This window comes from Lolium rigidum, chromosome 1, assembly GCF_022539505.1.
Source record: "Lolium rigidum isolate FL_2022 chromosome 1, APGP_CSIRO_Lrig_0.1, whole genome shotgun sequence".
Classification (NCBI taxonomy): domain Eukaryota; kingdom Viridiplantae; phylum Streptophyta; class Magnoliopsida; order Poales; family Poaceae; genus Lolium; species Lolium rigidum.
Window position 1 is genome coordinate 319,254,025 of NC_061508.1, and position 12,690 is coordinate 319,266,714.

Here is a 12,690-nt window from a genome sequence, read left to right on the forward strand (position 1 = left end):
GCAAGGTTATTTGAAACAAACACAAGGATGAACGGTACAGCAAAACTCACATAAAAGACATATGGTAAACATTATAAGACTCCATACCGTCTTCCTTGTTGTTCAAAACTCAATACTAGATGTTATCTAGACTCTAGAGAAACCAAATATGCAAACCAAATTAGCAAGCTCTAAGTATTTCTTCATTAATGGGTGCAAGGTATATGATGCAAGAGCTTAAACATGAGCACAACAATTGCCAAGTATCAAATTATCCAAGACATTTTAGAGTTACTACATGTAGCATTTTCTAATTCCAACCATATAACAATTTAACGAAGGAGAAACTTCGCCATGAATACTATGAGTAGAGCCTAAGGACATATTTGTCCATATGCAACAGCGGAGCGTGTCTCTCTCCCATAAAGTGAATGCTAGGATCCATTTTATTCAAACAAAACAAAAACAAAAATAAACCGACGCTCCAAGCAAAGTACATAAGATGTGGCCGAATAAAAATATAGTTTCAGGGGAGGAACCTAATAATGTTGTCGATGAAGAAGGGGATGCCTTGGGCATCCCCAAGCTTAGACGCTTGAGTCTTCTTAATATATGCAGGGGTGAACCACCGGGGCATCCCCAAGCTTAGAGCTTTCACTCTCCTTAATCATATTGCATCATACTCCTCTCTTGATCCTTGAAAACTTCCTCCACACCAAACTCGAAACAACTCATTAGAGGGTTAGTGCATAATAAAAATCCACATGTTCAGAGGTGACACAATCATTCTTAACACTTCTGGACATTGCATAAAGCTACTGGACATTAATGGATCAAAGAAATTCATCCAACATAGCAAAAGAGGCAATGCGAAATAAAAGACAGAATCTGTCAAAACAGAACAGTCCGTAAAGATGTATTATTAGGCCACCAGACTTGCTCAAATGAAAATGCTCAAATTGAATGAAAGTTGCGTACATATCTGAGGATCATGCTCGTAAATTGGCATAATTTTCTGAGCTACCTACAGGGAGATAGACCCAGATTCGTGACAGCAAAGAATTCTGAAACTGCGCAGTAATCCAAATCTAGTACTTACTTTTCTATCAAAGACTTTACTTGGCACAACAAAACATAAAACTAAGATAAGGAGAGGTTGCTACAGTAGTAAACAACTTCCAAGACACAAAATAAAAACAGAGTACTGTAGGTAAAAACATGGGTTGTCTCCCATAAGCGCTTTTCTTTAACGCCTTTCAGCTAGGCGCAGAAAGTGTAACTCAAGTATTATCGAAGGGTGGTGCGTCAATCTTACCTTGGGCTTTACCCTTACCTTTCTTATTGTTTTTCCTTCCCTTTGGTTTAGGGAATATATGATTTCCCCCTGATATAGAGGTGAATTTCAGAGTGCCTTTTCCCACATCAATGACTGCTCCCAATAGTTTCAACAGGGATCTCCCAAGTATGATTTTTCCTGTTTCAATAACAAGATAATCAATGGATATTGTTCTTCCAAGAATGGTTGTATGCACACCTGCAGCTACTCCCTTAGGAATTATAATAGAGTTATCAATGAGAGTTATCTCTTCTCCTCCTTCATCGACTCCCCAAAGTTTTAAAGATTTATAAATGCTTTCAGGCATAAGGCAAAATTCATACATAATATCACAGTAGGCATGAAGAGTTCGATCACCTATAACAATTTTAACAGCAGGATCCCATAATGAAAGTTCAGAGTTCACTAAAACTTGATCAAGACGGTTACGAATGTATCCATAATTTTCATTTAAGCGAGGCACTTGTCTCAAGAGTATTTAATCTATTATGAATGCTGATAAGGGCTGAATCAAAATTATTAGCTGAATCATGTGATGCAACCAACTTCTTTATGGCATTAAAAGCTTGATCCCCATTGCAATGGAGGAAATCTCCTCCCACTAAAGTATCCAAAGCATATCTATAGCGAACCATAAGACCAAAATAAAAATTACTAAGGAGCAAACTTAGAGTCATTTGAGGTTCGAGTTTCACAATAAGAAGTAAAAATTCTAGACCAAGCATCCTTAAAACTCTCCTCATCTCCTTGTTTAAAAGTGAAAACTAATTCTTCCGGCGAAGAAGTAACAGGTTCAGAGCTAGACATGGTAACAAAAGTAACTAAATTTTTTTTTGTATTTTTAATATAGAGTGCAAGACAGTAAATAAAGCAAACTAGATAAAGTAAATGCAAGTAAACTAATTTTTTTTGTGTTTTTCGATATAGCAAACAAGACAGTAAATAAAGTAAAGCTAGCAACTAATTTTTTTGTGTTTTGATATAAGTGCAGCAAACAAAGTAGTAAATAAAATAAAGCAAGACAAAAACAAAGTAAAGAGATTGAGAAGTGGAGACTCCCCTTGCAGCGTGTCTTGATCTCCCCGGCAACGGCGCCGGAAAAAGAGCTTGATGGCGTGTATTTCACACGTTCGTTGGGCAACCCCAAGAGGAAGGTATGATGCGCACAGCAGCAAGTTTTCCCTCGGAAAGAAACCAAGGTTTATCGAACCAGGAGGAGCCAAGAAGCACGTTGAAGGTTGATGGCGGCGGGATGTAGTGCGGCGCAACACCGGAGATTCCGGCGCCAACGTGGAACCCGCACAACACAACCAAAGTACTTTGCCCCAACGAAACAGATGAGGTTGTCAATCTCACCGGCTTGCTGTAACAAAGGATTAACCGTATTGTGTGGAAGATGATTGTTTGCAGAGAAAAGAGTAAAACAAGTATTGCAGCAGATTTGTATTTCAGTATTAAAGAATGGACCGGGGTCCACAGTTCACTAGAGGTGTCTCTCCCATAAGATAAAAGCATGTTGGGTGAACAAATTACAGTCGGGCAATTGACAAATAGAGAGGGCATAACAATGCACATACATGGCATGATAAGTATAGTGAGATTTAATTGGGCATTACGACAAAGTACATAGACCGCCATCCAACCGCATCTATGCCTAAAAAGTCCACCTTCAGGTTATCATCCGAACCCCCTCCAGTATTAAGTTGCTAACAACAGACAATTGCATTAAGTATGGTGCGTAATGTAATCAACAACTACATCCTCGGACATAGCGCCAATGTTTTATCCCTAGTGGCAACAGCACAACACAACCTTAGAACTTTCTGTCACCGTCCCGGTGTCAATGCGATCATGAACCCACTATCGAGCATAAGTACTCCCTCTTGGAGTTAAAAGTAAAAACTTGGCCAGAGCCTCTACTAGAAACGGAGAGCATGCAAGATCATAAACAACACATGTATAATAACTTGATAATTAACATGACATAGTATTCTCTATCCATCGGATCCCGACAAACACAACATATAGAATTACTGATAGATGATCTTGATCATGTTAGGCAGCTCACAAGATCTAACAATGAAGCACAATGAGGAGAAGACAACCATCTAGCTACTGCTATGGACCCATAGTCCAGGGGTGAACTACTCACTCATCACTCCGGAGGCGACCATGGCGGTGTAGAGTCCTCCGGGAGATGAATCCCCTCTCCGGCAGGGTGCCGGAGGCGATCTCTCGGATCCCCCGAGATGGGATCGGCGGCGACGGCGTCTCAGTAATGTTTTCCGTATCGTGGCTCTCGGTACTGGGGGTTTCGTCACGGAGGCTTTAAGTAGGCGGAAGGGCAAGTCAAGAGGCGGCACGGGGGGCCCACACCATAGGCCGGCGCGGCCAGGGGTGGGGCCGCGCCGCCCTAGGGTTTGGCCACACCGTGGCCCCTCTTCGTCTCGTCTTCGGACTTCTGGAAGCTTCGTGGAAAAATAGGCCCCTGGGCTTTGATTTTGTCCAATTCCGAGAATATTTCGTTACTAGGATTTCTGAAACCAAAAACAGCGAGAACAACAGAATCGGCACTTCGGCATCTTGTTAATAGGTTAGTTCCAGAAAATGCACGAATATGACATAAAGTGTGCATAAAACATGTAGGAATCATCAATAATATGGCATAGAACATAAGAAATTATCGATACGTCGGAGACGTATCACTAGCCCAAAGCCTTGTACTGAGAGGGAATGCTTCTCGTGCATCCAAAACCTTGAGCCAAAACCTATGCCATTTGTGTCCACCATATCTACCTACTATGTGGTATTTCCTGCCATTCCAAGTAAATACTTCATGTGCTACCTTTAAACAATTCAAAACTTTACTATCTCTTATTTGTGTCAATGTTTTATAGCTCATGAGGAAGTATGTGGTGTTTTATCTTTCAATCTTGTTGGGCAGCTTTCACCAATGGACTAGTGGCTTCATCCGCTTATCCAATAATTTTTCAAAAAGAGCTGGCAACGGGGTTCCCAGCCCCAATTAATTAACTTGCATTAATAATTCTCTTCACGTGTTTTGCCCCGATCTATCGAGTAAGCAACTTAATTTTGCAAATAGACACTCCTTCATGGTATGTGAATGTTGGAAGGCACCCGAGGATTCGGTTAGCCATGGCTTGTGTAAGCAAAAGGTTGGGAGGAGTGTCAACCATAAATAAAACTAAAATACATGTGTAAACAAAAGAGAAGAGGGATGATCTACCTTGCTGGTAGAGATAACGTCCTTCATGGGAGCCACTCTTTGAAAGTCTGTTTGGCAAGGGGGTTAGAGTGCCCACTACCATTCGTTGACAACAACAAACACCTCTCAAAACTTTACTTTTATACTCTCTATATGATTTCAAAACTTAAAAAGATCTAGCACATGATTTAATCCTCGCTTCCTCTCGCGAAGGGCCATTCTTTTACTTTATGTTGAGTCGGCTTACCTACTTCCTTCCATCTTAGAAGCAAACACTTGTGTCAACTGTGCATTGATTCTTACATACTTGCTTATTTGCACTTATTATATTACTTTATGTTGACAATTATCCATGAGATATGCATGTTGAAAGTTGAAAGCAACTCGCTGAAACTTAAATCTTCCTTTGTGTTGCTTCGATGCCTTTACTTTGAATCTATTGCTTTATGAGTTAACTCTTGTGCAAGACTTTTGATGCTTGTCTTGAAAGTACTCTTCATGAAAAGTTTTGCTATATGTTATCTATTTGTTAGCAACTATAGATTATTGCCTTGAGTCACTTCATTCATCTCATGTGCTTTGTAATAGTATGATCAAGGTTATGTAAGTAGCATGTCACTACAGAAATTACTCTTTTTATCGTTTACCTACTCGAGGACGAGCAGGAACTAAGCTTGGGGATGCTGATACGTCTCCAACGTACCTATAATTTCGATGTTCCATGCTTGTTTTATGACAATACTTACATGTTTTGCTTGCACTTTATAATGTTTTTATGCGTTTTCCGGAACTAACCTATTAACAAGATGCCACAGTGCCAGTTCTCGTTTTCGCTCGTTTTTGGTTCCAGAAAGGTTGTTCGGGCAATATTCTCGGAATTGGACGAAATCAACGCCAAAGATCTTATTCTTCCCGAGAGGCTCCAGAACACCGAAGGGGAGTCGGAGGAGAGCCAGGGGTCCACCACACAGGTGGGCCGCGCGGGCCACACCCTGGTCGCGCCGGCCTGGTGTGGGGCCACCCTGTCGCCCCTCCTGCGCCGCCTCTTCGCCTATTTAAGCCCTTTCGACCTAAAAACGCAGTACCTTTTGACGAAACTCCGTGAAAGACTCCAGGGGCACCGCCACCATCGCGAAACTCCGTTCCGGGGACAGAAGTCTCTGTTCCGGCACCCCGCCGGGACGGGGAAGTGCCCCCGGAAGCCATCTCCATCAACGCCATCGCCTCCATCATGCTCCGTGAGTAGTTCCCCCATGGACTACGGGTTCTAGCTGTAGCTAGTTGGTATCATCTCTCCCATGTACTTCAATACAATAATCTCATGAGCTGCCTTACATGATTGAGATTCATCTGATGTAATCGGTGTTGTGTTTGTCAGGATCCGATGGATTGTTACGTTATGAGTCTATCTACAAAGTTTATGAAGTTATTGTTGCTGCAATCTTCTTGTGTTTAATGCTTGTCACTAGGGCCCGAGTGGCATGATCTTAGATTTAAGCTCTATACTTATTGCTTAGATTGTATCTACAAGTTGTATGCACATGTCTATGTCCGGAACCAAAGGCCCCAAAGTGACGAAATTGGGACAACTGGAGGGAAAGGCTTAGATATGAGGATCACATGTTTTCACGGAGTGTTAATGCTTTGCTGCGGTGCTCTATTAAAAGGAGTACCTTAATTTCCAATAGATTCCCTAGAGGCCCGGCTGCCACCGGCTGGTAGGACAAAAGATGTTGTACAAGTTTCTCATTGCGAGCACGTATGACTATATATGGAAAACATGCCTACATGATTAATGATCTTGATGTTCTGTCTTAATGCTATTTCAATCCTATCAATTGCCCGACTGTAATTTGTTCACCCAACACTTGTTATTGGAGAGTTGCCACTAGTGTAGATAGCTGGGAACCCCGGTCCATCTTTCATCATCATATACTCGTTCTACATGTCATTGGAAGTAGTATCAACTATTTTCTGGTGCCATTGCTCTCATATTACTGCTACTGTTGCTGTGTTACTGTTACTACTGCTCTCATATCACTGCTACTTTCACATCACCCCTTTTACTAGTGCTTTTCCAGGTGCAGCTGAATTGACAACTCAATTGTTAAGGCTTATAAGTATTCTTTACCTCCCCTTATGTCGAATCAATAAATTTGGGTTTTACTTCCCTCGAAGACTGCCGCGATCCCCTATACTTGTGGGTTATCATGGGTCACTTTGGGCGTGAGAAGACGCTACTCATGCTCGCTGATCACTTTTATTGGCCAAAGATGAGGCGGGATGTGGACAGGTATGTGAAGAGGTGCATTACTTGCAACAAGTCCAAGTCCAAGCTGAAGCCTCACGGTTTGTATACTCCTTTACCGACACCTACTACACCTTGGGAGGATATTAGTATGGATTTTGTGTTGGATTTGCCGCGTACTAAGAGAGCCCATGATTCAATATTTGTGGTAGTGGACAGATTTTCTAAGATGTCACATTTTATTGCCTGCCACAAGAGCGACGATGCGTCGCATATTGCTAACCTGTTTTTCAGGGAGATTGTACGACTACATGGAGTCCCGAAGACTATTGTTTCTGATCGTGATGTGAAGTTCATGAGCTACTTCTGGACGACACTTTGGGGAAAGCTGGGGACAAAGCTACTTTTTAGTACTATTTGTCATCCCAAACTGATGGTCAAACTGAGGTGGTGAATCGAACCTTGTCACAACTGTTGAGATCCATGATCAAGAAGAACCTGAAGGAGTGGGAAGAGTGTTTGCCGCATGTGGAGTTTGCTTACAACAGGGCGGTACACTCTACCACGGAGTTGTGTACTTTTGAGGTGGTGTATGGTTTCAAACCCATTACTCCACTTGACTTGTTGCCTATGCCCATACATGAGAGAGTTAATATGGAGGCATCCAAGAGGGCAGATTTTGTATGGAAGATACATGTGAAGACTAAAGAGTTGATAGAGAAGAAAGGCAAGAGCAATGCTGCAAGGATGAACAAGAAGCGCAAGGAGATGTTGTTCAAGCCTGGTGATATGGTCTGGGTATATTTTCGCAAGGATAGGTTCCCGAAGCTGCGGAAGTCCAAGTTACTTCCTCGTGGTGCTGGTCCTTACAAAGTGCTTGCCAAGATCAATGATAATGCATACTCTATAGATCTTCCACTTGATGAGTTTCGTGTCACCAATTATTTCAATGTTGCTGAATTGACACCATATGACGGAGAGACCTTGGAGCGTCGAGGTCGACGCCTTTTGAAGGGGGGGGGGGAGATTATGAGGACATCCCTACTACACCACTACCTCCGTCATTACAAGATAAAGATGAAGCTGCTGTTAAGCTCAAGTCCAATGAAGTTAGGATTGGACCTATCACAAGGGCTCGTGCGAAGCTACTTAAACAACAGGTGAACTTGTTCCTAAACGATACTTTGATTGATGAGAACTTTATACTGCCTAAGTCCTGTTATTTATGTATCATCAGGTACGAAGAGGAGACAAGCATCGCACGAGGAGGAGAGGAGCAGCTGGACGTGAAGATGGATGTGAAGCTGGGCATGAAGCTGGACATGAAGATATTCCATGGACGCGCGAGGGAGGAGCAGGAGGCATGCGCGAGAGGAGAAGCCAAAGTCCAGGCCGGCCCAGCACCTGGTCAGACCGGCCGCCACGCCGGCGCGCCCGGTCCCTGGCCCGGTCCAACCGGGCGGCACGCCGGGTCCGCCCCGGCGCCAACCGGAAAACCAACTGATGCCAACCGGGAGGGTTACTGTGCGGCAATTCCCAAGCCCGGTATTCCATAGAGCTGAGATAGACGAGAAGGATGGGTGCTACACTTATTAGTAAGTTCACCCGTTCGATATAAACCTATGCGCCACCTCTTAGCGAAAAATGAAAGAACAAAAAGCCCTACCTAACTAAATGAAAGAAAATTTACGAGCCCAATAGGCATCTCGTTCTTCTCCCAGCCGTGTGCCAGTAGAGCGCCACCACCTACCCTGATGGCGCCGCCCGAGCTCTCCCTCGTCACCTCAATTACCTACCCACGGTGCCCCGAGAGCCCGAGACGGCATCTCCGGTGCTCATCCATCACCCTTCAGCTAGGCCGGTACATTAATGAATTGATAACGAGTAAGCTCACCGAGATCCATGGCGGAGAGGGACGCCTTGATCTTGCAGTTGGAGCATGGTCACCCCGATGGCGAGCGACGTCAAGGAGAGGAGCGATGGACGTGCGGCTTGCTTCCCTCGTCCCAATGAATCTGTCCCTTTTTGGTCTTTTTGTGACACACGACGAGCTCCAGCTTCGTCGGGCTGGGCAGATGGACAACCTGCGGTAGAATGTTTGGCCGATCGACGGGCACGAACTAGATAGGAGGAAGACGAATACATCTAAACCATCTCCCAGAAAAATTTGGGTGCGCTAGATAAAATATCCCAGCCGTGCGCCTCAGAGGTGGTTTTCGTCCGGCGTGGCCTAATACGGTGTCCGACGCACTGAGTCCGTCCCCTCTACACAGGGGACGCTCCGGGCACGTCGGACATAACAAAAAGCGAGGTGAGAAGTGGCGGGACCAGCGCGTTAGCGGCACATTGAAATTTAACCTAGCCGTCGCCTACCTCGCGACGGAAGTTATTGGCGTGCAACAACGGTGCAGTTCCCGCAGAGGTGGAGCAAAGCGTCTTGTCGCGCCTAGCTCTGCGTGCCGGTGTTAACGAGCGTCACCGCTCCCCCGCCTCCCTCCGGCCTATAAAAAGTAGTGCTCTCTCATCGTTCCTCACACACAAACCCTAGCACCTCTCTCCCCAACCCTAGCCACCACCATCTCAAGAGTCGACGCCATGGCTGGTAAAGGCAGAGGACGAGGTCGCGGCCGTGGTTGTGGCCGCGTCAGAGCTGCACGCTCGCCATCGCCTGCAACGCCGTTGTCTTCATCATCGGACCTGCAGGAGGAGGAGGAGCAAGTGCTATTCGAGTTTGTTGTCGTCCTCAAGGGCGACCCACTCGGCATCCAGAGGCTGCCGGACAAGTTCGTCGACTTCATCGCCGGCAAAAGCCGGCCTTGCTGCTAGGCTGGCTGCGACTGCTGCTGGTGGCCGCTGGACGTGCTCTTCGACGGGCGTGGAAAGATGTACCTTCACACCGGCTAGGGGTAGTTCGCGCGCTACCACGACCTCGAAGTCGACTGCATGCTCACATTCTCCTACCTTGGCGACACCGATATGAGCGTCAATGTGTTCGACGAGACGCGGTGCCGCGGGCACTACCACGGCGACACCGATGAGGAGGAAGATTGAGTGTTGTTTCTTCATAGAAAAAATAGGCACGGAAGTTTCTGGATGTTCCTCCTCGAGAGGACCAACATGGCTATCATCACCAGCTGGATTTTCCAGTTTGAGTGGCTAGGAGTGCCTGAGAGTGTTCTTTCTTGGCAGCAAACACACGAAATCTGCGATGCCAATACTAGTTATGTTTCATCATTTTGCATTGTTTTAATTTGTGTCAACCATGGTTCAAACTATGTATTAGTTTGTGGAAACCATGTTCCAAACTATGTATTAGTTTGTGTAAACCATGTTCTGAATTATTTATTAGTTTGTGGAATGTTTCTCCTCTCTATTGAAATAAAAATGCAAAAAAGAGTATTTTAATGTTAAAAAATGTTTGGGAGCGGCGTTTGGGGACACGGCTGGGGAGCGACGTCTCCCAAACGTGGCACGAACAAAACACGTCCCCCAAACGCTCGATCCAACGCTGTTTGGGGGACGGATGCTCTAAAAAGGAAAGAAAGAAGGGGCAAAACAAAATGTAGAGACCATGCCCACTATTTTTTTTGTATTTCTTTTAAATTATTTGGTTTGCCTCAATTTCATCTCAAACCACTTAGGTTCCGGAGAACTGGGCCGGTAACTTTTTAAATTTCTCATATTACAAACAACTTGGGTACCTTGAGCTAGTGCCAAGGAACCGAAGATCCGCATGGCAATTAGCCAACGTTGGGGGCATGTTGCAACGGGGCAAAAACTTTACCCAATCTATTAAAGAGAAGTTTAACAAGTTTTACGAGATTGTAGACGATAAAAGTACAAGGGTCTCTCTCGGGCATTAAATCACCCAAACGTTTTGCGCCCGACAAAACCCATAGCTTAGTCTCTTTTCTAATTCTCTCAAAAACAACATGTATGGGGGCATGCTTGTTGCGGAAGACCCTTGCATTCTGCTTGCCCCAAAATTCCCAAGCTATGAGCAACGCCATGGCCTTGCGGTTAGGAAGGTTTCCATCCGCCATCGAATTCCACCATTCCTGGATGTTGAACCCAGCCCAAAGCGTAGTTTCGATGCCGGGAGCCCCAAACCAACTCTTGATGAGGCCCCAAAGACGAGTGGTGAAACGGCAATGAACAAGAAGATGATTATTTAGGGATTCAACACATTGCTTGCAAAGAGGGCAAAGATCACAATTAGGCTAACCATGCTTGGCCAATCTGGTCATCCAAATCCAATTTTGCATGGCAAGCCATGCAAAAAGCTTTTCCTTGGGCGACGCCCACGCCTTCCACACCGTGGTGTACATGGGAGACTTAATCAATCCAAGGAGTTGCTCCCCTCCTGACCGCTGTGGAGAGTGTGAAGGCATGAGAAACTTCTCTGCCTACATCTGCTTTGTCGACGATTGCTGCATCCTAGGAAGTTTTCGCCTCCTGTCAAGAAACGTAGATGAACTAAAAGGAGCCCACATTGATGTATGCAACTGCAAGTTCACTTTGGTGGGCATGCTGATTTCTGCAGTTGGCCATACACTTCCCTCCTTCGAACTTGAGAAAGCTTCTGAAACATGACAACCCACACCTCACTTTTCCTTCATCGGCGTATACTCTGTTCTATGGGTATGAATGAAACAACGATGGCTCTTTTCCCAGTGACTAATATATTCCTCAAATTTCGGAAGAGGAAAATGCTCTCCTAACGGCGAACTTCTCTGAGGAAGAAGTTTTTGAAGCCATATCTCAAATGGAACATAACAAGTCGCCGGGGCCGGATGGGTTTCCCGCGGAGTTTTACCAACGATTTTGGGAGGTTATTAAAAAGGACCTGATGGCCATGTTTGGCCACTTCCAGGGTGGTGGTTTCCCTTTGTTCAAGCAAAATTTTGGAATTATTACCCTACTACCTAAAAAAGAAAATGCGGTGCAAATTCAGCAATACAGGCCTATATGCTTACTAAATGTCAGTTTCAAAATATTCACCAAAGTTTCCACTAATCGAGTATCGGTAGTAGCACACAAAATAGTAAAACCTACTCAGACGGCTTTTATGCCTGGTAGACATATTTTGGAAGGAGTTTTTGTTTTGCATGAGACAATCCATGAATTGCATCGTAAAAAGATGGATGGGGTTCTATTTAAAATCGACTTCGAGAAGGCATATGACAAGGTGAAGTGGCCTTTCCTTCAACAAGTTTTGCGGATGAATGGTTTTAACCCAGTTTGGTGTGATCGCATTAAAAATTTTGTTCAGGGGGGGGGGGAGTGTTGGCATAAAGGTTAATGATGACATTGGTCATAATTTTCAAACAAAAAAGGGTCTGAGGCAGGGAGATCCGTTATCCCCTATTCTATTTAATATCATAGCTGATATGTTAGACATTTTGATTATGCGGGCTAAGGAAGCTGGCCATGTGGGTAGTCTCATTCCTCATTTGGTTGAGGGGGGGGGGGTGTCTGTCTTGCAATACGCCGATGACACTATCATTTTTATGGATCATGACATAGAAAAAGCGGTAAATATGAAACTTATCTTGTGCATTTTTGAGCAGTTATCGGGACTAAAGATAAATTTTCATAAGAGCGAATTATTTTGTTTTGGTAAAGCATCAGAGATGAAACACCAGTATAAAGAAATATTTGGGTGTGCTTCTAGGTCTTTGCCTATTAGATATCTTGGTATTCCAATTCATCATCGTATGCTCCGTAACTCTGAATGGAATCCGGTAGAAAATAGATTTGCTGCAAAGTTAGGTTGTTGGAGGGGAAAGATGCTATCGTATGGGGATCGCCTTACCCTTATCAACTCTGTGCTTACTAGTCTACCTATGTTTATGCTATCTTTTTGGAGATTCCGATAGGAGTGAGAAAGAGACTTGATTT